General features: G+C 45.4%; 1 protein-coding gene across 1 annotated transcript in view; it reads right to left on the bottom strand.

The window, feature by feature from the left end:
• LRFN1 (leucine rich repeat and fibronectin type III domain containing 1) overlaps positions 1-26,756 on the bottom strand; it is a 357,966-nt gene that overhangs the window by 208,764 nt on the left and 122,446 nt on the right. The window lies entirely within an intron of this gene.

Genomic DNA, 26,756 nt, shown 5'->3' with positions numbered 1-26,756 from the left:
TTTGTCAGACCAACTAAGGAGATGTGATAAGAGCCAATGGCGGCAATGCTACAAATTTCCACTTCAGTCTAAGTGCCTCAAAGCCACGTGCTTAAAACCAACTTCTATAGCAGAATCTTGGCACCAACATTCCATTACAGATTACTAGTGTAAGTCAGCACTGATGTGCCCATGTTTAATAGCACCCTTTATGCCATGTCAATGGCAGGCATAGGTTGGCACACGTAGGTGTGCCAAGTGATGTGCCTAGTTTATAGTATTCTATAAACTATATGTGTACCTGGGAGACCCACTCAGCTATGCCCATGCTACACCTAGGTGTATGCCCCCCCCCCCCTTACAGTTAGGTGCCTGTCAATTAAAGGCATGTATCTGTAGACAAAGAATTGCCCCCTATTGAGCTCATTTTCGAAAGAGAAGGACGCCCATCTTTCGACATAAATCGGAAGATGGACGTCCTTCTCCCAGGGTCGTCCAAATTGGTATAATCGAAAGCCGATTTTGGACGTCCCTAACTGCTTTCCATCGCAGGGATGGCCAAAGTTCAAGGGGACATGTCGGAGGCGTAGTGAAGGCGGGACTTGGGCGTGCCTAACACTTGGACGTCCTCGACCCATAATCGACAGAAACAAGGACGTCTCTGACGAACACTTCGACGATTTTACCTGGTCATGTTTTTCTTACGACCAAGACACAAAAAGGTACCTGAAATGACCAGATGACCACCAGAGAGAATCGGGGATGACCTCCCCTTACTACCTCAGTGGTCACTAACCCCCTCCCACCCTCAAAAAATATCTTTCAAAATATTGATTGCCAGCCTCAGATGTCATACTTAGGTCCAAGACAACAATATGCAGGTCCCTGGAGCAGTTTTACTGAGTGCAGTGCACTTCAGGCAGGTGGACCCAGGCCTATCCCCCCCCCCCCCCACCTGTTACGTTTGTAGAGGAAACAGCGAGCCCTCCAAAACTCACCACAAACCCACTGTACCCACATCTAGGTGTCCCCTTCACCTGTAAAGGCTATGGTAGAGGTGTACAGTTTTGGGTAGTGGGGTTGGGGGGGTTGGGGGGCTCAGCACACAAGGTAAGGGAGATATGTACCTGGGAGCAATTTATGACGTTCACTGCAGTGCCCCCTAGGGTGCCCGGTTGGTGTCCTGGCATGTCAGGGGGACCAGTGCACTACAAATGCTGGCTCCTCTCATGACTAAATGGCTTGCATTTGGTTGTTTCTGAGATGGACGTCCTTGGTTTCGATTATCGCTGAAAATCAGAAACGACCAAGTCTAGGGACAACCAAATCTAGGGACTACCAAATTAAGGATTTTGACATCCTTGACGGTATTTTCCAAACAAAAGATGGACGTCCATCTTGTTTCGAAAATACGGGTTTCCCCGCCCCTAGATCGGGACGTTTTGCAAGGTCGTCCAAATCAAAACATGGATGTCCCTTTCGAAAATGCCCCTCCATGTGTTTTTATAAAATAGTGTGGCTCCCAGATCCAGCCCCATTAGCACACCATTGCAAATGTACAAATTTACTACTGCTCCAAAGAAGGTGTGAATGCATGTATGTACTCTATATGCAATGGAAGATGAAGAAGCAGACACGATGAAAAGTAGATTAAAAGTCTTTATTGTAGAACATGGGTAAATAGGTGGCTGACATGGCCATGTTTCACCCAGCAAGGCTGCTTCAGGTGTGATACTCTGTAATAAAGAAAATGTTCTATTCAATGTGGAAGCTGAAACGACTAAAACCTTTCTTCCCAAGAGAAACCTTTCGAAGCCTAATACAATCAATGGTCCTAAGTCATGCAGACTATTGCAACGGAATGTACGTGGGATGCAAAGAACAACTCACAAAAAAACTCCAGACCGCCCAAAATACAGCAGCCAGATTGATATTCAGCAAAACACGATTCGAAAGTGCAAAACCCCTTCAAGAAAAGCTGCACTGGCTCCCAATCACAGAACGGATCATCTTCAAAATCTGCACTTTAGTCCATAAAATTATATACGGCATAGTCCCAGGATACATGATAGACCTTATAGATCTACCAATAAGAAATAGAGCTGGATGGCCAAGATCATACCTAAACCTACACTACACAAATTGCAAAGGACTGAAATACAAAACAACTCACACATCCGGCTTCTCCTACATAAGCGCACAACTATGGAATGGCCTCCCAAAAGCGGTGAAAACAATCCATGACCACCTGAACTTCAAGAAATCACTAAAAACCAACCTCTTCAAAAAGGCCTATCCCAACGACCCCACATAAACCTCTTCACCCAGGAACATAACATGACTAATGATCGTACTAGACATCACGCAATCTTCATCCCTTCCGATCCTCATCATATACCTCATTCAATCGCTATACAACCTGTATTTATTATCCACCGACTGGGCAAACGCCTTTGATGGTATTATGTATGCCACATTGAGCCTGCAAATAGGTGGGAAAATGTGGGGTACAAATGCAACAAACAAATAAATAAATAAATAAATAAATAAATAAATAAATAAATAAATAAAAGACACTAATAAGGAAATAAAAACATAAGTTAGCAGAAATAAATGGATACACATTGCTCATAAACATGAACAAATCATAAATATAGCTTAAACCAACTGACTGTTAAAAAGACCACATTCATTAGTATAACATGAAACATAAGATAAGAAATTATGGCAATAAATACATACATGAATACATAAATATAAGTATATGCATAAAAAATACATTGAAAAGTGTCTTGGAACCAGTCAAGGTGTTATTACATACCCTCAAGATGTAATAACGTCACTTCACCAAAGGTAAAAGTCTTGAAGTGTATTACTGCCAATATGTATGCATGTATTGCCCCTGAAGCAGCCCTGCTGGGCGAAACACGGCTGTGTTAGGTGCCTTTTTACCTATTTAAAAGTCTTTATTGTAGAAAACAGGTAAAAAGTTGAAACGGCCATGCTTCACCCAGCAGGGCTGCTTCAGGGGTGATACTTATACCTCAACCTTTAATAATGTCACTCCACCAAAGGTAAAAGTCCTGAGGTATAATATTGCCAGTGCACCCAGGTAAATAGACCATTCAGAGTGCATTGACAGCATTACATCTCAGGACTTTTACCTTTGGAGAAGAGACATTATTAAACCTTGAGGTTTTACCTGGGTGAATTGGCACTTTTACACTTCAGGGCTTTTAGCCTAGTGGTTAGTGCAGTGGACCTTGATCCTGGGGAACTGGGTTCAATTCCCACTGCAACTCCTTGTGACACTGGGAAAGTCACTTAACTCTCCATTGCCCCAGGTACAAATAAGTACCTGTATATACTATGTAAACCACTTTGAATGTAGTTGTAAAACCCACAGAAAGGCGGTATATCAAGTCTCTTTCCCCTTTCCCTTACCTTTGGTGGAGTGAGGTTATTAAACCTTGAGGTATAAGTATTGCCCCTGAATTAGCCCTGCTGGGTGAACCATGACCATATCTACTACTACTACTATTAAACATTTCTATAGCGCTACTAGACTTACGCAGCGCTGTACAAATTAAAATGAAAAGACAGTCCCTGCTCAACAGAGCTTACAATCTAAATTGGACAGACGAACAGACAGCTAGGGGTGGGGAAATTGCAGTGGTAGGAGTGATAAGTGAGGGTGTTGAGTAAGAGAGTCATGGTTAGGAGTCGAAAGCAGTAGCAAAGAGATGGGCTTTAAGCCTAGACTTGAAGACAGCCAGAGACTGAGCCTGACGTACTGGCTCAGGGAGTCTATTCCAGGCATAGGGAGCAGCGAGATAGAAGGAACGGAGCCTGGAGTTAGCAGTGGGGGAGAAGGGGGACGACAGGAGACATTTACCCAGCGAACGGAGTTCACGGGGAGGAGTGTAGGGAGAGATGAGAGCGGAAAGGTACTGAGGAGCTGCGGAGTGGATGCACTTGTAGGTCAAAAGGAGAAGTTTGAACCGTATGCGGAAGCGGATAGGGAGCCAGTGCCTTTTTACCTGTTTTCTACAATAAATGTGTAAAAAGGCACCCTAATAAATAAATAAATTACAGTGCTAAAGCCCCATTTTCTGTAGGAGTTCTACAAGAGAAATGGGACATCCAGGTCAGAATGTTCACATTTTTCACAGAATTTTACAAAAGGCTCTGCCAAACATGGAGTCTTTTGTAAAATACATATTGTTAAACTGTTTGTGAGCTCTTGTACCCAGGCCGAGGCTTAGGAAGGACCTTGGCCAAGGCCTAGGGTGGACCAAACAGGTGCTAAGCAATACCCCGGCCCCAAAGCCTCGCATACTCAGGACAAACAACTAGCACCACCAGAAAAGGGAGATAGACCACTCAGGTGGGCCTCAAGGCCAAACGGGAACCCACTTGTACAGAGTCCAAGCGTGTGGGCCTCATGGCCAAACTGGAACCAAGTCACACATGGGGAATGGAAAAAGAAAAACTAGGGGTCCCAAAAGGGACTGGAGCACATGCAACACACACAGCACTAGCTAGTGACACAAGGGAAGGGTGACAGACAAGAAGCTGGCTGGCACAGGCTACGACCAGGAGAAGAGAAAGCCAAGGACAGAATGGGACACAGACTCAATAAGAGCGAAGCTCCACAGAAACACTCTAGGCTGTACCATACAGCACACAAATACACAAGGCTGTCCTACACAGCACTCAAGGATTAAGGGAAACCACTTATAGGAATACACAGGACTGTGCCACTCAGCATTCAAGGGTCAAGGGAATCCACACACAAGAGTACACAAGACTGTGCCCCAGAGTCAAATAACAGACACTAGAGACAAAGGGAAAAGCAAGCAAACAGGGAAAGCTGCCTTTACATACACAAATCAGATAAGGAGCAATGCTCACAAGAATCAGGAGACAGACAGAGCAGACAGAGTTAAAGCAGGCTAAAGGGAAAGGCTGCTTCTAAAACACAAATCAGCAAGAAGCAGGACTTACACTGCAGTCAAAGGTTTAAAGCAAAGAGGAAAAGGAACAATGTTCCTACCAGAACTCAGCAGCACACAGAGACAGAGCAGACAGAGCACCCACAGGTGCACGGAAGCAAGATAGTCAAGGAAAGCAGCTAAGCTAGGGAAACAAACAAGCATACACTGGGAACAACCAGCACACAGAAAAGCTACAAGCAACAACAGGAGTAGGAGCATGGTGTGCTACTAGCACAAACAGAGAGAGGGAAACAGGCTTCAGATGACAGGAAGCAACGCTAAAGCAAAGGTTGTAGGGAAAGGTAAGGTTTAAATAGATCTGGCTTCTTACATCTGCTGCTTCAGACGTCAGCTCAATCCCTGACAGGCCAATCAGAAGCGAGTTCCAGCCATTCCCCTGCCCGTGTTAACAGAATCATAACACATATATGGACAAGCAGAAATGGTTTATGGTTTATTAGACTTTATAGGCCACCCTTTCTGAAAAACATAATAAGGCCATTTACAAAACATATATTAAGGATAGGGGAAGGGGGGAAGAAAAAAGAACACCATTAAAATTCAGCAAAAGTAAAGGATAGTTAGGTATACCTATGCTCTGAGCCTCCACCCCCAGCAACTAGTCCCCTTAGGTCCTCTCAGAAAGGAAGGTTTTTAGTGCTGTTTTCATTAGGGAGAGATGGATCTGTGCAGAGAGGACAAAGAAAGGAGTTCCACAAAAAGGGAGTGGAGTAAAAGGATGCACTGGGATGAGTAGAAATGGGCAACACAAGGAGATGGTGTCTATCAATCGTGCTCAAAAATGGGTGCCAGAAAAGATCGGAGCAAAGCACATGCCCTCATAGAATCGCGCTTAGCGTCGATTCCCAGACCCAATCATTGGGTGTCAAACTTATGCTTGCTGATACCCAGTATAAATGCTGGTGCCTAGGTTAGGTGTGCTTATCCAGTATTCTATAACTTTCCCCCAGATTCTATATAGCACGCCTAGCGTTCCACGCCAAAATCCAAGCGTATGCTATAACAATGCTCATAACTTAATTAAACAAGCCAATCGGCATTGTTAACAGCTCTTTATACTTGATTGCTTAATCTACTATCCAGCTCATTTTCAAAAGTGATTGCCGGCCATAAGTACATAAGTACATAAGTACATAAGTACATAAGTAGTGCCATACTGGGAAAGACCAAAGGTCCATCTAGCCCAGCATCCTGTCACCGACAGTGGCCAATCCAGGTCAAGGGCACCTGGCACGCTCCCCAAACGTAAAAACATTCCAGACAAGTTATACCTAAAAATGCGGAATTTTTCCAAGTCCATTTAATAGCGGTCTATGGACTTGTCCTTTAGGAATCTATCTAACCCCTTTTTAAACTCCGTCAAGCTAACCGCCCGTACCACGTTCTCCGGCAACGAATTCCAGAGTCTAATTACACGTTGGGTGAAGAAAAATTTTCTCCGATTCGTTTTAAATTTACCACACTGTAGCTTCAACTCATGCCCTCTAGTCCTATTATTTTTGGATAGCGTGAACAGTCGCTTCACATCCACCCGATCCATTCCACTCATTATTTTATACACTTCTATCATATCTCCCCTCAGCCATCTCTTCTCCAAGCTGAAAAGCCCTAGCCTTCTCAGCCTCTCTTCGTAGGAAAGTCGTCCCATCCCCACTATCATTTTCGTCGTTTTCACAACACAAATCGGGAGATGGCCGGCGATCTCCTGAACCCGGCCAAATCAGTATAATCGAAAGCCAATTTTGGCCGGGTTCAACTGCTTTCTGTCGCGGAGCCGGTGAAAAATCAAGGGGCGTGTCAGTAGGGTAGTGAAGGTGGGATGGGGGCGGGACGGGGGCGTGCTTACGAGATGACCAGCTTCGCCCAATAATGAAAAAAAAAAGCCAGGCTTGTAGAGCATTTCGCCGGCTGTACTTGGTCCCTTTTTCTTCACGACCAAGCTTCAAAAAGGAGCCCCAACTCACCAAATGACCACCAGAGGGAATCGGGGATGATCTCCCCTTACTCCCCCAGTGGTCACAAACCCCCTCCCACCCAAAAAAAAAATTTAAAAACATTTTTTCGCCAGCCTCTATGCCAGCCTGAAATGTCATACCCAGCTGCATGACAGCAGTATGCAGGTCCCTGGAGCAGTTTTTAGTGGGTGCAGTGCACTACAGACAGGTGGACCCAGGCCCATCACCCCCTACCTGTTACACTTGTGGTGGTAAATGGGAGCCCTCCAAAACCCCCCAAAACCCACTGTACCCACATGTAGGTGCCCCCTTCACCCATAAGGACTATGGTAATGGTGTAGAGTTGTGGGGAGTGGGTTTGAGGGGAATTTGGGGGGCTCAGCACCCAAGGTAAGGGAGCTATGCACCTGGGAGCTATTTTTATTTTTTTAATTTTTTAAGTGCCCCCTAGGGTGCCTGGTTGGTGTCCTGGCATGTGAGGGGGACCAGTGCACTACAAATGCTGGCTCCTCCCATGACCAAATGCCTTGGATTTGGCCGGGTTTGAGATCGCCGGCATTATTTTCCATTATGGCCGAAAACTGATGCCGGCCATCTCAAACCCGGTGAACTCTTACATTTGGCCAGGCCCAACCGTATTAGGGAAAAAAAGATGGCCGACCATCTTTTCCGAAAATACGGTTGGCTCCGCCCACTTACGGCGCCGGCCCCGAAGATGGCCGGCCAGCTATTTGGCCGGCGCCGTTCGATTATGCCCCTCCACGTCACTCATGATCTTTATGTAATACCACTTGTATCTCTCATCTGGAATGGCGATCACCATGACGGAACAATGTAAGCCACGTTGAGCCTGCAAGTAGGTGGGGAAATGTGAGATACAAATGCAGCAAATAAATAAATAATGAGCACTAATTGGCAATAATCAGAATTTTCGTTCACAACTCCCTAAGTATATTCTGTAACGCACTACACCTAACTTTTAATGCATTCAGGCAAAAACGGGTGTGGTTATAGGTGGGGAAATGAGCATTTAATGGACATTCCAAAATTTGTGTGCGTCGTTATAGAATATGGCCCTCTGCGCCTAAATCTACCTGCCTGGATTTATGCTATGTTCTCATTGGTGTAAATGGATGCCCGTAGTTTTAGGCGCTAGGATATCAACAAAGCGTATTCTATATACCATGCTTAAATCCAGGTGCCACTTATAGAATACGCTTAGGTGGAAATGTTTTCCGCACTGATTTTTTAAGTGACATATATATAGTCTGGCCCTATGCGTATAATTTTTTGAAATGCCCCTGACACACCCATAGCCCTCCCATAGCCATGCCCCTTTTGACAAATGCACTATGGCAGTTAGACACTCTGTAGTCGAAATTCAGACCACGGGAGGTAGCTGAGCTAAGAATCTCCATTTTGTATAACACCATGCATAAAATTATACCACTTCATAAAAATGTATGAATTCTTCAAATGAACCAGAAATATGTAGTAGGAACCCCTGATTATAGGTTCATAGAATGTAATTTCCTTATCTAGCGAACATAACTTCAAACCATGTTGCCAATGTAAGGAAGGAATGCATAATGACAGGGCAGGGCAATTCATCTCAACACAACTATCATTTTTACCAGACTTCATCTGCGACATGGTCTAATCGTCCATGTACAAAAAAAAAAAGATGATTCATAGTTGCACCATTACAACTAAAGCATGAATGCTAAATACAGTACCTGTGTATATATTTTTAATCCATGCTGTGGTATGTTTCTCTCACTGTTATTACAGATTTAGGGCTCCATTTACAAAGCAGTGCTACTGATTAGCGTGCACTGAATGCGAAGAAGCACACGGGAATTGACTGCGTTTCTTCTCAATCAGCATGCCACTAATCAGTAGTGCAGCTTTGTAAAAGGAGCCCTTAGATTGGAAACTTTACTGTATACAACTATTTTTTTTTAAAGGCGATTAAGCATGGCAGTGTTTCAGTATATGGATGATTCAAACTAAGACGGTCAACACTGATTACAAAGAGAGATGTGTAAAAAAAGAACCTCCCGGAATCTTATGAGTCAACACTTAATCATGACTCAAACGGCTAATGAAACTACTCATTTGTAATCATGTATTTCTCCGTGAAGCATCTCCTTTTGGTGCCATGCTTTGTTTCACTTGTGTCTTAATTGCTGCATTTCTCCCTCCCCCCCCCAAAAAAAGATGGCGCTTATAGTTGAGAGTCAATTCATCTGTTTGTTTGTTTGTTTGCTTGTCCGTCCATCCATACACATTTGTTTGTTTGCAAATGTGCAAACAAACAGATATGTACAGACAGTGCTTTTTTTGTGCCGGTACGCACTGGTACGGTGTACCGGTACCTTCCCCCCCCCCCCCCCCCCCCGGCGAGTCCTGCACCCTTCCTCTCACGCCCCTACTTACTACTACGTTGGACTCGGCAGCGCGAACGGCGCAGGCAGCGATTGAGAGAGGCTAACAGCGTTGGAGATTCCTTCTGCGAGTCCCGCCTACGTTGTTTCAACTTCCTGTTTCCGCATAGGCGGGACTCGCAGAGGGAAGCTCCAACGCTGCCAGCCTCTCTCAATCGCTGCACCGTTCGCGCTGCTGAGTCCGACGCTGGCAGGCTGTGGAGAAGGAGGACGGGCTGGGAGAAGGAGGATGGGCTGGGTGAAGAAGAATCGCTGGAACTGGGAGAGGGGAGGGCAGGGGAGAGAGGAGAATCACTGGACATCATGGGAGGGGAGGACAAGGAAGAGGGAATTGCTGGATATCGATGGGATGGGAGGGGAGGGGAGGGCAGGGAAGAGAGAATTGCTGGACATCGATGGGAGGACAGGGTGGAGCCATATGTGGTGACCCCGCCCATAATGAGTACCGGCACCTTTTTTTCTACAAAAAAAGCACTGTGTGCACAGAGCTTAAACAAATTGTAAAGTGCACCCCTACAGGGTAATGCATGGCACATTTTCCTGTGGACAGAGAGGCCCCCCTGGACCCCTTCCTTGGGGATCTTCCAATCCCTGGTGACTAGTGAAATCAGAAGAGTTCATCCCTGCTTCTCCCATCTGATGCACAACATAGATATCTGAAGCCTGCCCCTTAATGCAATTCATCCCACAGTAGTACCACAAGACTACCTCTAGGGGTCGAACGTACCATTTTTGAAGAGGCAGCCACCATAGTAGGATTAAATGAGAATCACACCTATCTCCATTGCCCTCTGGACATGTAGAGGTGAGTCAACACCCAGAACTTCAGATTTCTATGCCCCGATTTCGTAGAGGGAGGGTTGGGAGGCCCCCTAGGGGAGGGAGTCCAAGGAGCCTCCATGTCCTTGCAGGAATGTACCACTGTCACACCCTGTAAGTGTGCATTTTACAATTTGTTTCGTTCTGCTTTTCAAATCCTAAGATGCATAAACAGGGTCAATGTCCCAATATTCATTCAAAGGAAAAATACTTTAATGCTTGCAAGTCAAAATAGTGAAATAATCAATGTTCATCTCTTCTTACATTCATTAAGTCTGGTTATCTACTTTAATTCTGGTATATTATTGTTGAAAAGTAAACTATTCAACCTATGTAGACTCTTATGTACTAAACTACAAAGACATTTTGTAGAGGTGGGCTTCATGTTGAAAATAGGGAATAATGTACACAAATGTGAAAAAAAACAACAAAACTGTTGCATTTTAAATTATGGGAACAGAGGGCTTCGCAGGAGCAAACGTTTGTGTCTATCCTGTTTTATGAATTTTACTATTTTGTTGTATGTTTGAGTTGTTGTTTTATTGCATACTGTATTATTTTGTTAGCTGCATTGATTCAGCTTTGGGAATTGATGGTTATTAAGTTCAATAATTGAATATGTAACTAAAATGCTACATTAATGAACTAGTATGCTGCCAAATCATGTATAGCAGCTCATTAATGCAGCACTTTGCAAAAATAGGCATACAAAATAAGGTTTGCAAGCATAATTTCACAAATAACTCCATCTTAAGGAGACGTAGAGGGGCATTTTCGATATGACATCTAAATCAGACGTTGGACATTTTGCTTAAAAACATCCAAAAGTCAAGTAGTAAAAAATGACCATTCTCAAACCAGAAAAATGTCTGTCTTTTTTCTTTCAAAATGACCATCTCCGGGGATCCAAGATGGCCGCATCTTACTAAGTTGCTGCGATCCTCACTTCCGACTAACAATGCTGAAGCGCAGAGGGAAGCTAGCGGCCAGAGCCTCGTCGCTGACTCCCTCTTTACCTGGATCTATTGAGAGATTTCTGAGACCGCAGAGGGTTAATTTGGATAGTGGAATGCTGCCAGTAGGGAGCGTCGGCGTTTTGGGAGAATCGACTTCCCCTGGCTTTGAGACCACGCTGAGCCCCGCTATGCGCACCCCACCTCCTCAGCCGGTTGGAGTGAGCTCCTTTCTCGATGACTCGATGGGGTCTCCCCACGAGGGTATTATTGACCCGGAAGAACGCCGAGCTGAAGGTTCGCTTTTAACAGAGAGAGGAATGGAGGGCCTTGAGCCTGTGAGACCGCCACGAACTGAGGAGGCAGGAACCGAGGGTCAGGACAAGCCACCTGTGAAGTCTTCTGAAAGGTTTGCAATTCCAGTCGAGTTAGTAGTCAAGCCAAAAGAGGTTACACTTGACGCTTTATGGCATTTGGTCTCTAATCTGGGGCAGACTTTTTTGAAGCAAATTAATGAGACTATACCTAAAGTAAATTCGCTAGAAACTGCTATAAAAGAGATAGAGGAAAAGATTAAACTTACTGAAGACAGAGGAGAAAAAATGGAACAAAGAGTTATGAAACTGGAATCAGTACAAACGTTGATGACAAACGATTTGACAAGTCTTAGGAGAAAAACTGAAATGTTTGACAATTATACTAAAAATCAATCTAAGATTTGTCAATTTTCCCAGGATTATGACTATTGCTCCTCTCGATATGCTAAAACGATATATGCGGGACATTTTGAATATACCAGAACATAATTTGCCTCCATTTACCTTAGCATACTATATACCAGGAAAGGAACCAAACCAAGTTTTGGAAAATTCATTAGATGTATCCCGTTTGCTTGAGACTTCTGACACTGAATTAGCAATGTCTGCGACCTTGGTTGCAACCACCGCATTATTACCCGATAAAAATTGGATCTTTCGTCTATTTTTCCGAAATAAAGATAAACCCTTTTTGGGTTTTAAAGTATTATTATTTCCTGATGTCTCTAAAGAGACACGTAAACGAAGGAAACAATTTTTGCTCCTTAAGTCTGAAGTGCTGCACTTGGGGGGCACCTTTTTTTTAAGATACCCCTGCAAGTGCATAATAAGACTTGCTGAGAAGAAATATGTCTTTACAGAACCGGCACATGTGACAGCCCTGATAGCATCGGTGACAAGGGATGAGCGTTAAATTATAATTAACTCAACTTAGTAAGAGTATGATATTCCTTTGTTATATTTTTCTCTTTGTAATTTACATGATTTACTCCCGGAATTCCTAAATCTTGGATCCTAAATTATGGACTTGAGTATCATTATTTACTTAAAGGAAAAATGTATTCTTTCCTTTTTTTTTTTTTAATATGATTAACCTTATCTTTACGATGCTTTTCCAATCAAGATGTTTCTTGTAAAATTTGTTTAAATTGAATAAAGAATTAAAATTTAAAAAACCAAAAAAAACCAAAATGACCATCTCCTAGATATTGTTGTGCTTAGTATGTCTATCTTTTTGAACCATTAGAAAAAAATGCCCAAGTGAAAAATGCATAAAATCAAGCTATTGGGACATAGGAGGAGCCAGCTTTCCTAGTAGACTGGTCACAAAGGCATCCCAGCAGAGCTGTGGGGCACCCTAGAGCACAGCTGTGGATTTCCCATAAAAGGTCCTAGGTACACATCTCACCATTACTCCCTTATATTGTATTTGGAGCCCTTGAAAATTCACAAAAAAACTACCGTACACAACTACAATATTCCTTATGGCTGCAGGTGTCACCTATTTGTAGGCACAGTAGGTTTTAGGGGAGAGGTTGGGGGGGATGATACTTTCTACTACAAGTGTAATAGTTAGAGTGGATTATGGGTCTGGGTTACCTTTTCTATAATGCACTTCACCGACCACTAGGCTATTGCAGTAATCTGCTTGCTGCTCTAACAGGATTGGCTATATCATCTGAAGCTGTCATAGAGGCTGGTATGTACTGTTTTATGTACATCTTTGCGGGGTGGGAGGGGGTCAGTGACTACTGAATGAGTAAGGGGGTGTCATTCCTTTATTCCTGCAGTGGTCACAGTGGTCATCTGGTCATTTAGGGCACTTTTTTGTGGCTTACAGTGGTGGAAATAAGTATTTGATCCCTTGCTGATTTTGTAAGTTTGCCCACTGACAAAGACATGAGCAGCCCATAATTGAAGGGTAGGTTATTGGTAACAGTGAGAGATAGCACATCACAAATTAAATCCGGAAAATCACATTGTGGAAAGTATATGAATTTATTTGCATTCTGCAGAGGGAAATAAGTATTTAATCCCTCTGGCAAACAAGACCTAATACTTGGTGGCAAAACCCTTGTTGGCAAGCACAGCGGTCAGACGTCTTCTGTAGTTGATGATGAGGTTTGCACACATGTCAGGAGGAATTTTGGTCCACTCCTCTTTGCAGATCATCTCTAAATCATTAAGAGTTCTGGGCTGTCGCTTGGCAACTCGCAGCTTCAGCTCCCTCCATAAGTTTTCAATGGGATTAAGGTCTGGTGACTGGCTAGGCCACTCCATGACCCTAATGTGCTTCTTCCTGAGCCACTCCTTTGTTGCCTTGGCTGTATGTTTTGGGTCATTGTCGTGCTGGAAGACCCAGCCACGACCCATTTTTAAGGCCCTGGCGGAGGGAAGGAGGTTGTCACTCAGAATTGTACGGTACATGGCCCCATCCATTCTCCCATTGATGCGGTGAAGTAGTCCTGTGCCCTTAGCAGAGAAACACCCCCAAAACATAACATTTCCACCTCCATGCTTGACAGTGGGGACGGTGTTCTTTGGGTCATAGGCAGCATTTCTCTTCCTCCAAACACGGCGAGTTGAGTTCATGCCAAAGAGCTCAATTTTTGTCTCATCTGACCACAGCACCTTCTCCCAATCACTCTCGGCATCATCCAGGTGTTCACTGGCAAACTTCAGACGGGCCGTCACATGTGCCTTCCGGAGCAGGGGGACCTTGCGGGCACTGCAGGATTGCAATCCGTTATGTCGTAATGTGTTACCAATGGTTTTCGTGGTGACAGTGGTCCCAGCTGCCTTGAGATCATTGACAAGTTCCCCCCTTGTAGTTGTAGGCTGATTTCTAACCTTCCTCATGATCAAGGATACCCACGAGGTGAGATTTTGCGTGGAGCCCCAGATCTTTGTCGATTGACAGTCATTTTGTACTTCTTCCATTTTCTTACTATGGCACCAACAGTTGTCTCCTTCTCGCCCAGCGTCTTACTGATGGTTTTGTAGCCCATTCCAGCCTTGTGCAGGTGTATGATCTTGTCCCTGACATCCTTAGACAGCTCCTTGCTCTTGGCCATTTTGTAGAGGTTAGAGTCTGACTGATTCACTGAGTCTGTGGACAGGTGTCTTTCATACAGGTGACCATTGCCGACAGCTGTCTGTCATGCAGGTAACGAGTTGATTTGGAGCATCTACCTGGTCTGTAGGGGCCAGATCTCTTACTGGTTGGTGGGGGATCAAATACTTATTTCCCTCTGCAGAATGCAAATAAATTCATATACTTTCCACAATGTGATTTTCCGGATTTAATTTGTGATGTGCTATCTCTCACTGTTACCAATAACCTACCCTTCAATTATGGGCTGCTCATGTCTTTGTCAGTGGGCAAACTTACAAAATCAGCAAGGGATCAAATACTTATTTCCACCACTGTATTTGTTAATACAATGTTAATACTCGAACTGGACATTACTTAACTCCTCCTCCTCCTATCTCCCTATTGGGCCTGTCACACATGAACTTTATCACATTACCACTCTGTACTTACACTGACCTATAAATGCATTCACTCTACCCAGTACCTTTCCAATCTTGTCTCTCCCTACGCCCCCCCCCCCCTCAGGTACTGCGCTGTGGATAAATCTCTCTTGTCTGTCCCCTTCTCCTCTACTGCTAATTCAAGACTCCGTTCCTTTTATCTCGCTGCACCTCACGCCTGGGATAGACTTTCCGACCTTGTACGTCTAGCCCTGACCTTGGCCGTTTTCAAATCCAGGCTAAAAGCCCACCTCTTTAACGCTGCTTTTGACTCCTAACCACTACTCTGTACCCTTTATCCCCTCCTCTTTAATTCCCTTTCCTCTTAGTTGTTCTGTCTGTCTGTCTGTCCTACTTAGATTGTGAGCTCTTTGAGCAGGGACTGTCTTTTTATGTGTGATGTATAGCGCTGCGTATGCCTTGTAGCGCTATAGAAGAGATAAGTAGTAGTAGTAGTACTTGTTATACCGGACTTGGCGACTGCCTTTACGGTACTATGTAAGCCACGTTGAGCCTGCAAATAGGTGGGGAAATGTGGGATACAAAAGCAACAAACAAACAAATAAATAAATAAATAAAACAGGTCTAGAGCAAAGCGTCCAATTTATAGCCCTGGTTGTTTTTGTTTTCCTCCATTAAAAACATCCAAGTGTTAGGAACGCGCGCATACCCTAATACTCTTAACTCCCTCCCCCGCCCCCCACCCAGAACACCCCTTTGTGATTTGAATGCACTTCTGGTGGACTTCATAGAAAGACATCTAGAAATTGGTTTTGGAAATACCCATTTGGATGTTTTTGTGAGAAAAACATCCAAATGAATGTTTATGCCATTTTTTGGATGTTTTTCGCTTTTGAAAATGAGCCAATAGTTATCTTTCTGCTGGATAAGAAAAAAGACACACCCCATAGAGTTCAGGGCATCAAATCCCCGATGGTGTACACATGCAGCCTATGGGGGATGCAGAGAGATGTGGAGCCATGTGTGAAGATTCATTTTGGGACCTCATTTGTATGTCAGTAGGGGCTGAAAAGCAGAACAGAAAAGTGGAACCATGTGAGAAAAACACAGTTGCTCAATGGTAGGACCTTGGTGGTCTAGAGGGTCCCATGATCCTCCTTATGCACTGTAGTTACAAGTGTAAGTAAAAACGTTGACCCTCCAGAAAGCCTCATCTCCTCTAATGTCCCCCCCAAAAATGGTTGCCCAAGGGGTACTCAGCTCCAAGTTTATCCTGAAGGTGCTTTTCCTAAAGGGGGGGCAGACGCAATTCCTGCCCTAGTGATATCATCTTGAAAAATGACACTGCCTGACCCCTAGACGCCCACCAAAGAGACCAGGGCTTGCTGGGGGGCAGTGGCCACTGAAGATATGGAGAGTCTCCACCATATCGCCAGGGATCTTCTGCCCTTGGGGCCACCAGGGGACATGCCTGTTTTTAAAAGGTGTGCATCCATTAAAATGAGCCAGGACTTATACCTGAGAACTTTAAAAGGGACCCAGGAGGAATCCAAGAGACTATAGAGCAGTGAGCCTGACTTCAGGACTGGGCAATATGATAGAGGCAACTGTGAAAAAATAAAGGGGCCCTTTTACAAAGGGTTGCTGCAGGGCAACGGCCTTGCCACGCAGCAACCCAGAACTACCGCCAGCCCAAAGCGGATGCCTGTGGTAGTTCCACCCCCCAGCGCTAGTGGAAATATTTCAAAAACATTTCTGCAGCAGGTTACCCGGTGGTGCGTTGGCAGTGTTGTGCTTTTGCCAGTTACCACCGGGTTTGCGCAGGAGCCTTAGCGCCACCTCAATGGACGGCAGTAAGTGCTCCTCCCTCCCTCCCTGAAATGGCTGTGCGGCAAGTGCGAACTTACTGCGCGGCCATTTTTTTCGGCCTTTTTACCCACTGCGGTAAAAGGGGCCCTGGCATGCGGCAAAAACACGTACAGCCGCTAGCGCAGGGCCCCTTATACCACAGCTTAGTAAAGGGACCCCAAAATTACTAAACATATGGCATAATCTTGCCTTATCAATCTATTAGATTTTTTTAAGGGGTTAATAAACTTGTGAATAAGGGTGTAGCGGTTGATATAATGTATCTAGATTTTTAGAAGGCATTTAACGAAGTCCCTCATGAGAGGCTCCCGAGGAAATGAAAACCATAATGAACTAGAAGGCAATGTCTTATTGCATATTAGTAACAACCTAAAAGATAGAAAACAGAGAGCACGTCTAAACGATCAATTTTCTCAGTGGAGAAATGTAAATAGTGGAGTGTTCCAGGGATCTGTACTGGGACTGTGAAATGATCGAATTTGCAGACGACACAAAAATATTCAAAGTTGATAGATCAAGGGCAAATTACGAGGCATTTCCGTGGGGCCTTACAAGACTGGGGAACTGGACATCTAAACAGCAGCTGAAATTTAACATGGACAAGTGCAAAGTGATGCACATAGGGAAACGTAGCCCATGCTATAGGTACACAGTGCTGGGTTCCAGATTGGGAGTCGCCATCCAGAAAAAGGATCGTGGTGTCACTGTGGACAGTATTATTAAAACCCTTGGCTCAATGTGCTGCAGTTGTAAAAAAAAAAGAAGCGCAAAACAGAATATTAGGAATTATTAGGAAAGAAATGGAGACTAAAACAGAGAAAATTATAAGGCCTCTGTATCACTTCTTGAGTACTGTGTGCAGTTACAGTTCTGCTTACCGAACATTTTCAGGCTGTGACCCTACTGGGGCACATTATAATGATGCACCTGTGTACTATCTGCCCAGGTCGTGACCCAGTTTGGGCAGCGCTGGAATAGTAGAACCTAAAAAGATACAGACAAGAGTGATGAGAATGAAAAAGGGCAAGGAACAACCGTGGAATGAGTAGAGGGCTAAAGACATTAACAGGGCTCACTTAGACTTACAAAGTTCCAAAGGTTACTATCGGGGCTTATTTTCAAAAGAGAAAAATGTCCAAAAAGTAGTATAAACCTGCAGTTGAATGTTTTTCTCACAGAAACATCCAAATGGGTATTTTCAAAACCAATTTTTGGATGCTTTTCTATCAAGTCCATCAGAAGTGCATTCAAATCACCAGGGGGCATGTCAGGGGCATGTTAAGGGCGGGATCTGGGTGCTCCCAACACTTAGGCATTTTTCTACCGTAATGGATCAAAACAAAAACATCAAGGGCTGTAAGTTGAACGTTTCGGTCTAGACCAGTTTTACTAACGAATAAGCCACAAAAAAAAGTGCCCTAAATGACCAGATGACCATTGCAGGAATAAACGAATGACACCCCCTTACTCCTTCAGTGGTCACTGACCCCCATCCCACCCCACAAAGATGTAAATGAAACAGTACTTACCAGCCTCTATGACACCTTCAGATGTTATGAACTATCCTATTAGAGCAGCAAACGGGTTCCTGAAATAGCCGAGTGGTTGGTGCAGTGCACTGTAGAGAAGGTGACCCAGGCCCATAATCCAATCTAACTATTACACTTGTTGTAGAAAGTGTCATCCCACCAACCCCCGCCCCCCCAAAAAAGCAAAACTTACTGTACCCACATATAGGTGACACATAGCCATAAGGGCTATTGTACATAAGCACTGCCACACTGGGAAAAGACCAAAGGTCCATCAAGCCCAGCATTCTGTCTCCGACAGCGGCCAATCCAGGCCCCAAGAACCTGGCAAAAACCCAAAATTTAATAACGATCAATGGACTTTTAGTGGGTACAGTAGGTTTTTTCATGGGTTTTGGAGGGCTCACCATACAATATAAGGGAGTGATAGTGAGATGTGTACCTGGGACCTTTTATGTGAAGTCCACTGCAGCGCTCCCTAGTGTGCCTACTGCTCTTCTGGGACGCCTTTGTGGCCAGTCTACTAGGAAAGCTGGCTCCTCCTACATCCCAATGGCTTGATTTTGCACATTTTTTTTGAAATGGTCCAAAAAGATAGACATACTAAGCACAACATCTAGGAATTGGTCATTTTCAAAGAAAAAAGATAGACTTTTTACTGGTTTGAAAATGGTCATTTTCACTACTTGATTTAGCAAAGCATCCAACGTCGGATTTAGACATCATATTGAAAATACCCCGCCACGTAACTTTATAAATCTAATGTGCTTTGAAAATGAGCACCTAAGGGGCTTCAGTTTGGAGAAGAGATGGCTGAGAGGGTCCATAAAATCATGAGTGGGTAAACAGGGAATGGTTGTATAATCTTTCAAACAGCACCAAGACTAGGGGAACACTCAATGAAGCTAATAGGTATTGCTTTTAAAACTAATTGGGGGAAAGAATTTTTTACCCAATGCACAATTAAGCTGTGGAATTTTTTTGCCAGGAAGTGTGGTGAAAGCAGTTAACACAGCTGGATTTAAAAAGGGTTCAGATAAATTCCTAGGAGAAAGGTCAGTAAATGATTATGATATAATATAATAATATCATTATTATTATATAGACCTGAGAAAGCTACTGCTTATTCCTGGGTTTGAGTAACTACAAATGGAACTATTCTTTGGGATCCGTCTGGGTACTTTTGACCTGGATTGGCCACGGATGGAAACAAGATTCTGGGATTGATGGACCACTAGTCTGACCAAGTAAGATCAGTTTTTATCTTCTTATACATTATGCAAGACTGCAGGAGCCACTGGGCCACCAGAGCACTGTGACCCCTGGTGTGGTGCACTCATGACAGAGACAGCACTTCTAGAAGGGACATTTAGACCAATCCTAATCCTCATCCTAATGCATCCCAACACAGCGCGGACATCCCCACAAGTATCAACACCCCAGATCACACATGTAATCCGTGTGTGTGTGTGTGTGGGTGAATGTTTTTTTGAAAACTGCCACCCTTCCTCTAGGTAAAAGATACACCGATGATAGCAGCTGTCCAGGACCTATTGCATTGCATTGTAGTCAGAAGATCTTTGCTCCCCTCCCCCCCCCCCCCCCAAGCTGCCACCATAGGCGACTGTCTAGTCTTGCCTACTGTAATGATTAAGCTAGTCCAATATACATAAAATCTGTGAAATATTGTTGTTGTACCAGATACAAGTCAGGAGTCCATTTGTATTCATAATAAATCTTCACAGATACAGCCAGTAACCCAGAACATTTTTTTTTGCAGGTTAGCCCACCAGCTTCCTTCTCTGGTCCTGTGCTATTTTTGTACATCTTTGAGCTCTACAAGACGGTGAAATAACCACAGCAGGAGTAATGGGGTATTACCCAACAAACACAATCACCTTTCTAATTACCCAGCAAACACAATTACTTTTCTCATTTTGAAAGTTAAATAGGTTTATAGGATCTCTGAGTTATTTGAGAGCAGTGGAGGAAGAAGACTCCCATTCATTAAGACCTATTCCAGATTTTGTTCGTTGCTTCTAGTGTTTGTGTCAGATATGCAGACCTTGTCTTGTAGTGATATTATTTATAAGAGTCAGCACATCCCTGGTAATGCTGCCTTTCTCAGAGTGAACTCCATTTACCTCTACCCTTCGCCTCCTCCCACTCAACCAGTTTCAGATCCAGTCAGTCGCTTTAGAGCCCGGAGCAGGAACACTTAGATAAGTCATTTATACCCAACTATACCAAAAGCTTTGCTGAGATTCAAATATACCAATCTAGTCCACTCCGCAGTCCAGCTGTCTCAGGGCCTGCCTTGTGAGGCACTGGTGTAGGACACAAAAGCCTGCCTCACCGGCTCAGCCTTCACTTCACAGTAGAGAATGACACAGGTACAAAGTTTGTCCCCGTCCCCGCCCCATCCCCGAGGGTTCTGTCTCCATCCCCGTCCCATCCCCGCAGGTTCTGTCTCTGTCCACGCCCCATCCCCGCAGGCCTTGTCTTCATCCCCGCCCCATCCCCACAGGTTCTGTCCCTGTCCCCATCTGCAGAATCCTTGAACAATTATGGCTTTATATTTAAATCTTTTTATTAAAGTATAAAAAGGAGCAATATGCTGTGCAACTATTGTGTATAAATTACAAATAGAAAACAATAACAGCGAGCAGCTATAATAACCCTCCTCACCACCACCCTCTACCCTTCCAACCCCAACAATAGCTGATTTCGACTACCTGAGGAATCCTAATCCCAGGGCTTTTTTTGTGGGGGTACTTGGGGGTACTGAGTATCGGCACCTTTTCCATTGTCTGCTAAAATTGACCCAAGGACCCCAAGTTTTAATGAAAGAGCTCAGGCTCTACACACTAATTCTGCCTTGTCATAGGTTCTGTGACTGGTTGCAGGGGGCCTGGCTATTGTGGGGTGGATCTCTCAGTGATCACCCCACCCTTGAAGGGTGGCTTAGCATTTGAGTACCGGCACCTTTTTTGCTAGAAAAGATGCACTGCCTAATCCACCTTGTTAAAATGTCCATGGGTACAAAATACAACCCATTGTAAATGCCTTATGAAGCACTGTTAAGATTTTTCTAATCTGTAGATGAATAAGAAGTCATCAACAATCTCAGAATTCAGTCTAGCTCTCCTGTCTTCCACAGTCCTTCCTGCAATAGAAGGTGTCTTCTTAGAAGATGTGCTGGTAGCAGGAATTTACAGGATCCCCCATGCAAATTTTGCTAGTTGTGGCCAGCTTGTTTTTCCAAATAATCAAAATATCGTTGTCTGCATCACTCAAACATAAATAACAATCCAGTTCATTAACAGGCTTCAAAGTAGAAAATGACACAGGGACAAAGATTGTCCCCGTTCTCGTGGGATCTGTCCCCGCCCCATCCTTGCAAGCTCTGTACCTCCCCCCCCCCCCCCCCCCCCCCCCCGGGTTACTGCAGGTCCCCGTCCCTGTGTCATTCTCTACGCCACTGTGCTCTCTTATCTTGCACAGGTACCAGCAGTTGCGTAGCAAGGGGGGGCGGGAGGGGCAGTCCGCCCCGGGTGTCAGCTCGGGGGGGGGGGGTGCTCCCTGCCAGCTCCCCCCCCCTCGGCAAATCGACACCCCCCCCCCCCGACCAGCTCCCGCACCCTACCTTTAAAAAGAATATCGGGAGGCGAGGTGCAGCACCTCGCGCCTGCCCTGCACGTAAAAGAAATGTGGACCGTCGGGTCTTCCCTCGCTTTATCTGTCCCGCTCTCCGCTGATGCAACTTCCTATTTCCGCAAGGGCGGGACAGACAGAGCGAGAGAAGGCCCGACGGTCCACATTTCTTTTACGTGCAGGGCAGGTGCGAGGCGCTGCGCCTCGCCCCCCGATATTCTTTTTAAAGGTAGGGTGCAAGAGCTGGTCGTTCACTCTCATGGATCTTCCTCCACCCCCATCCCCTTATCTGTTGGTGTTCCCCAGGGATCGGTCCTTGGACCCCTTCTCTTCTCAATCTACACCTCTTCCCTGGGCTCCCTGATCTCATCTCATGGTTTCCAGTATCATCTCTATGCTGGTGACACCCAACTGTATCTCTCCACACCAGACATCACCGCGGAGACCCAGGCAAAGGTATCGGCCTGCTTATCCGACATTGCTGCCTGGATGTCCAACCGCCACCTGAAACTGAACATGTCCAAGACCGAGCTTATCGTCTTTCCACCAAAACCCACTTCTCCTCTTCCTCCACTTTCTATCTCAGTTGATAACACCCTCATCCTCCCCGTCTCATCTGCCCGCAACCTCGGAGTCATCTTTGACTCCTCTCTCTCCTTCTCTGCGCATATCCAGCAGATAGCCAAGACCTGTCGCTTCTTCCTCTTTAACATCAGCAAAATTCGCCCTTTCCTCTCTGAACACACCACCCGAACTCTCGTCCACGCTCTCATTACCTCTCGCCTGGACTACTGCAACTTACTCCTCACCGGCCTCCCACTTAGCCATCTATCCCCCCTTCAGTCTGTTCAGAACTCTGCTGCACGTCTCATATTCCGCCAGAACCGATATACTCATATCACCCCTCTCCTCAGGTCACTTCACTGGCTTCCGATCAGATACCGCATTCAATTCAAGCTTCTCCTTCTTACCTACAAATGCACTCAGTCTGCTGCCCCTCACTACCTCTCTACCCTCATCTCCCCTTACGTTCCCGCCCGTAACCTCCGTTCACAGGATAAATACCTCCTCTCAGTACCCTTCTCCACCACCGCCAACTCCAGGCTCCGCTCATTCTGCCTCGCCTCACCCTACGCTTGGAACAACCTTCCTGAACCCTTACGCCAAGCCCCCTCCCTGCCCATCTTCAAGTCTTTGCTTAAAGCCCACCTCTTCAATGCTGCGTTCGGCACCTAACCCTTACCGTTCAGTGAATCCAGAATGCCCCAATTTGACTGCCCCTATCGGACCGACCGTTCACTTGTCTATTAGATTGTAAGCTCTTTGAGCAGGGACTGTCTCTCTTTGTTAAATTGTACAGCGCTGCGTAACCCTAGTAGCGCTCTAGAAATGTTAAGTAGTAGTAGTAGTAGTAGTAGTAAAGGTAGGGTGCAAGAGCTGGTCGTCAGGGGGGGAGGGGGTGTCATCGTGCTACACCCGGGGGGGGGGTGCAACGGTGAACCGCCCCGGTTGGCAGCCCCCTGCTATGCCACTGGGTACCAGCAAGACTGCAGGTTTAAACAACTGAGAACAAACGCTTCCCCTTCTTGTATTTAAACTGTGGCCATGCCAACAGCTGAGCGTGGCGGAGAGCACAGTGGTGAGAGAAAAGCGACAGGTTCTCACTACTATAAAAGGTAGAACTGATGCTAGCAAGTTGGGGGGGATTAGGGGCCACTGCTGCTGACAGGGGCATAGCCAGACACCCAATTTGGGTAGGCCTGGGCCCAGGATGGGTGGGCAGAATAACTTTGCCCTGTCCCACAAGTGATTTGGTGTCTGCCTCTCTCGCCTGCATGCCATTTGGTCTCCCAAACATCCTCCCTCCCTCGCATGCAGCAACTAATACACACTGCTCATGTTGGCCCCACAGCCTTTCCTCTGATGCAACTTCCTGTTTCCGCATAGGTGGGAATACATCAGAGGGAAGGCTGTGGGGCTGGTCCGAATAGTATGTATCAGACGCTGCTTGCTGCAGGCGAAGATCTGCTATTTACAAGGTATGCAGGAGGGACAGTTGTTGGGAGTTTTTGGTTGGTGAGGCTTAGGGATCCCTGCCACATCATAGGTGTGCTGCTACTGGGGGGGGCCTGAGCCCAAAGTGGGTGGGCCTGGGCCCATCCAGCCCCACCCTTGGCTACACCACTGACCCAGTGCTGCAGACAGAGGGGCTGCCAACGGGTGGCTCAAGACGTCACAACTCCTCAAGCCAGCACTTAACTATCTGGTACCTGAGTTGCAAAATTGTATTCATTTAATTTGGAGTCGTGGTTCGCAATGTTCCCTATGGTGCATAGGAGTCTGCCACCTGTGTTTTTACCTTCGGCAGTGGTATAGCAATCTCAGGGTTTGAAATGCACAAAACAGGGAGTTCCCCTGGGAGACCTGCAGCATCTGTCTGCTCCACGCATTTGAAACCACAAAATCGTTGCACCGCCCCTGACAGTATGAACATGAGTGACTGGCTCCCGCAGCATATTTCACAAATACCGATGAAACAGTCCTTTGATTGAAAAGGCAGGTGTAAACCTAAAAGAGAATGAAGCCGGGCTTCTCTCTCACAAACAAAATCATAGAACAACCATCTTATATGGCTGCCTTGAAGTGCAGAGAAAACCGGGGCCTCTCAGCTCCACAGGAGCATTCATAGGTAACAATGCCAGTAAACCTCTTTGCTGGAGTTTGCATAAATAGCTAATGATACAAAGAAACCTTCTCTCCAATCAAGCAGTAGAAGAAAATCAGACATTTGAAACTGTGGAGTCTGCAAAATTTTGCTGCCAATAGATTTTGCTCTACGTATATTTTTAGCCTGTATCTTGCACATTACAAACACGAAAAACAGAGTGAAACTGGTGCCAGCACTGACATGAATTTTGGCATTTCTGCAGTGGAATGGAGCAGAAGGCCCATCATGGCAGGCGAAAGAAAGACATCACAGAGTAACCGGGTCATGGTCAGTTCAAGTGTGGGCATATCGGGGTAACCAGCTGATGCAAAGCCTCCTGGGTAATCTTGGATTTGCTCAGGCCTCTTAAAAGGACGGTATGGCCACAAACCGTAGCAGTACTGTTTTGCATCTTCACGCACTACATCTGCCATTCCCGCGTCTGCCGTTAATATTATTCCCTGTATCTTGTCTATTTGCTGCTCTAGCACGGCTTTAATGATATCAATGGAAACAAAAACATACAGAACCTTCTTTCTATGGTGTCAAGTACAAGGGGGAAAAAAAAAAAAGCTTCAAACGCGTCCTTTGCGTTCCTTTACATGGATGACAGCTTAGCTATACAGATTTAGGGTTAGAGAAGCAGATTACTAGTTAGCTTTCAGGAAGCTTTATGGCTTAGGTGTGAAACCAAGGAAACAAATGAGGAGAAAAGGGATTTTATTTTCTTCTACCAGCACCTCCTCCGCTTCCAGAGAGAAAGAAGAAAGCAAAGCTAATTATTATAGGAGCCTTTAGAGAGAAATTTCAAAGGAAGTAACAACCTAACAGTGGGGCATCTAGTCTGCTATGATTCCCCGGCTGTGGTAAGGGTTGCAGAATTTGGCTTTTGCTGTGGAATTGCCACAGGAGACCCAGCGGGATGGGGCGATAATCCTATCGTGATGCGTTATGGGACACGTAGCATGCGTTTTAATAGGTAGACTCAGGGACTATAAATTGCACACCGCTTGGTGCTCAGCGCTATTTAACTGGCCAGGAATGGCTCCTGGCCGGTTAAATAGCGCTTGACCAACTGTCCGCGAATATTCGGCGGGCGATAGCCGGTTTTCTCCCACTGAATACTCGCAGTCGGCAATTAGCAGATAACCGGCTATATCGCATGCTATAGACAACTATCTGCGAACCTGCAGTGCATCGCCGGCTACGTTTGGCAGCCAAATAGGGCCACTGAAATCGCAGGTCTATCTTTGGTCATTTTAAACGTAACCAGCCAGCGCTGAATATCGACTTGGCTGGTAAAGTTTCAAGCCAGACAAAAATAAAAACAGAAATTTAATGCCAGTCACCGGAAATGGCCCGGCGTTGAATATTCGGGGTCAGTGCCGACCCTGGGAGGCAGCCTGGCTAACTCCTGTGGTCTGAATATCAGCCCCCAGGGACTTAACCGGGCAGCAACTGATATTCAGAGCAGTGCTCGGTTAACTTTAGCGCTTAAAGGGCACCTTTTACCAAGCTGTGGCAAAGGGGGGCCTGCGCTGGCCTTGGCAAGTGTTTTTCACGTGTGCCGAGGCCCCCTTTTACTGCAGTAGGTAAAAGGGAAGTCTCTCTTTCCTGCAGGAAATGGCCGTGCAGCAAGTAAAGCACTTGCCGCTAGGTCATTTCGGAGGAAGCCCTTACCGCCACCCATTAAGGTGGCGGTAAGGGCTCCCACACTAATTCTACCAACCACAGGACTCTAGCAAAACATTCTTACAAACACTGTGCTTATGTCAGGCTCTGGAGAAAAGCCCTCAGAAACCAGAGGAAACCTGCCTAAGGTTTTAAGCGTTGTTACGTTGTATGATTTTTATACGTGACAGACGCTTGATTTTTATCATAGGGCATTAAAAACTCCACAGTACGATTAAGTATGTTTTTTTTACTCTTAAAGAATATTTAAATCGACCTCTATAAATCGCATTGAAAATCAACGCTTAAAATAAGCACAATTCATGTCAGAATGTTTTGCTAG

The sequence above is a fragment of the Microcaecilia unicolor genome, chromosome 11 (assembly GCF_901765095.1).
Source record: "Microcaecilia unicolor chromosome 11, aMicUni1.1, whole genome shotgun sequence".
Classification (NCBI taxonomy): domain Eukaryota; kingdom Metazoa; phylum Chordata; class Amphibia; order Gymnophiona; family Siphonopidae; genus Microcaecilia; species Microcaecilia unicolor.
Note: the sequence above shows the minus strand (reverse complement) of the source record. Positions and strands in the feature narration are given on the sequence as shown.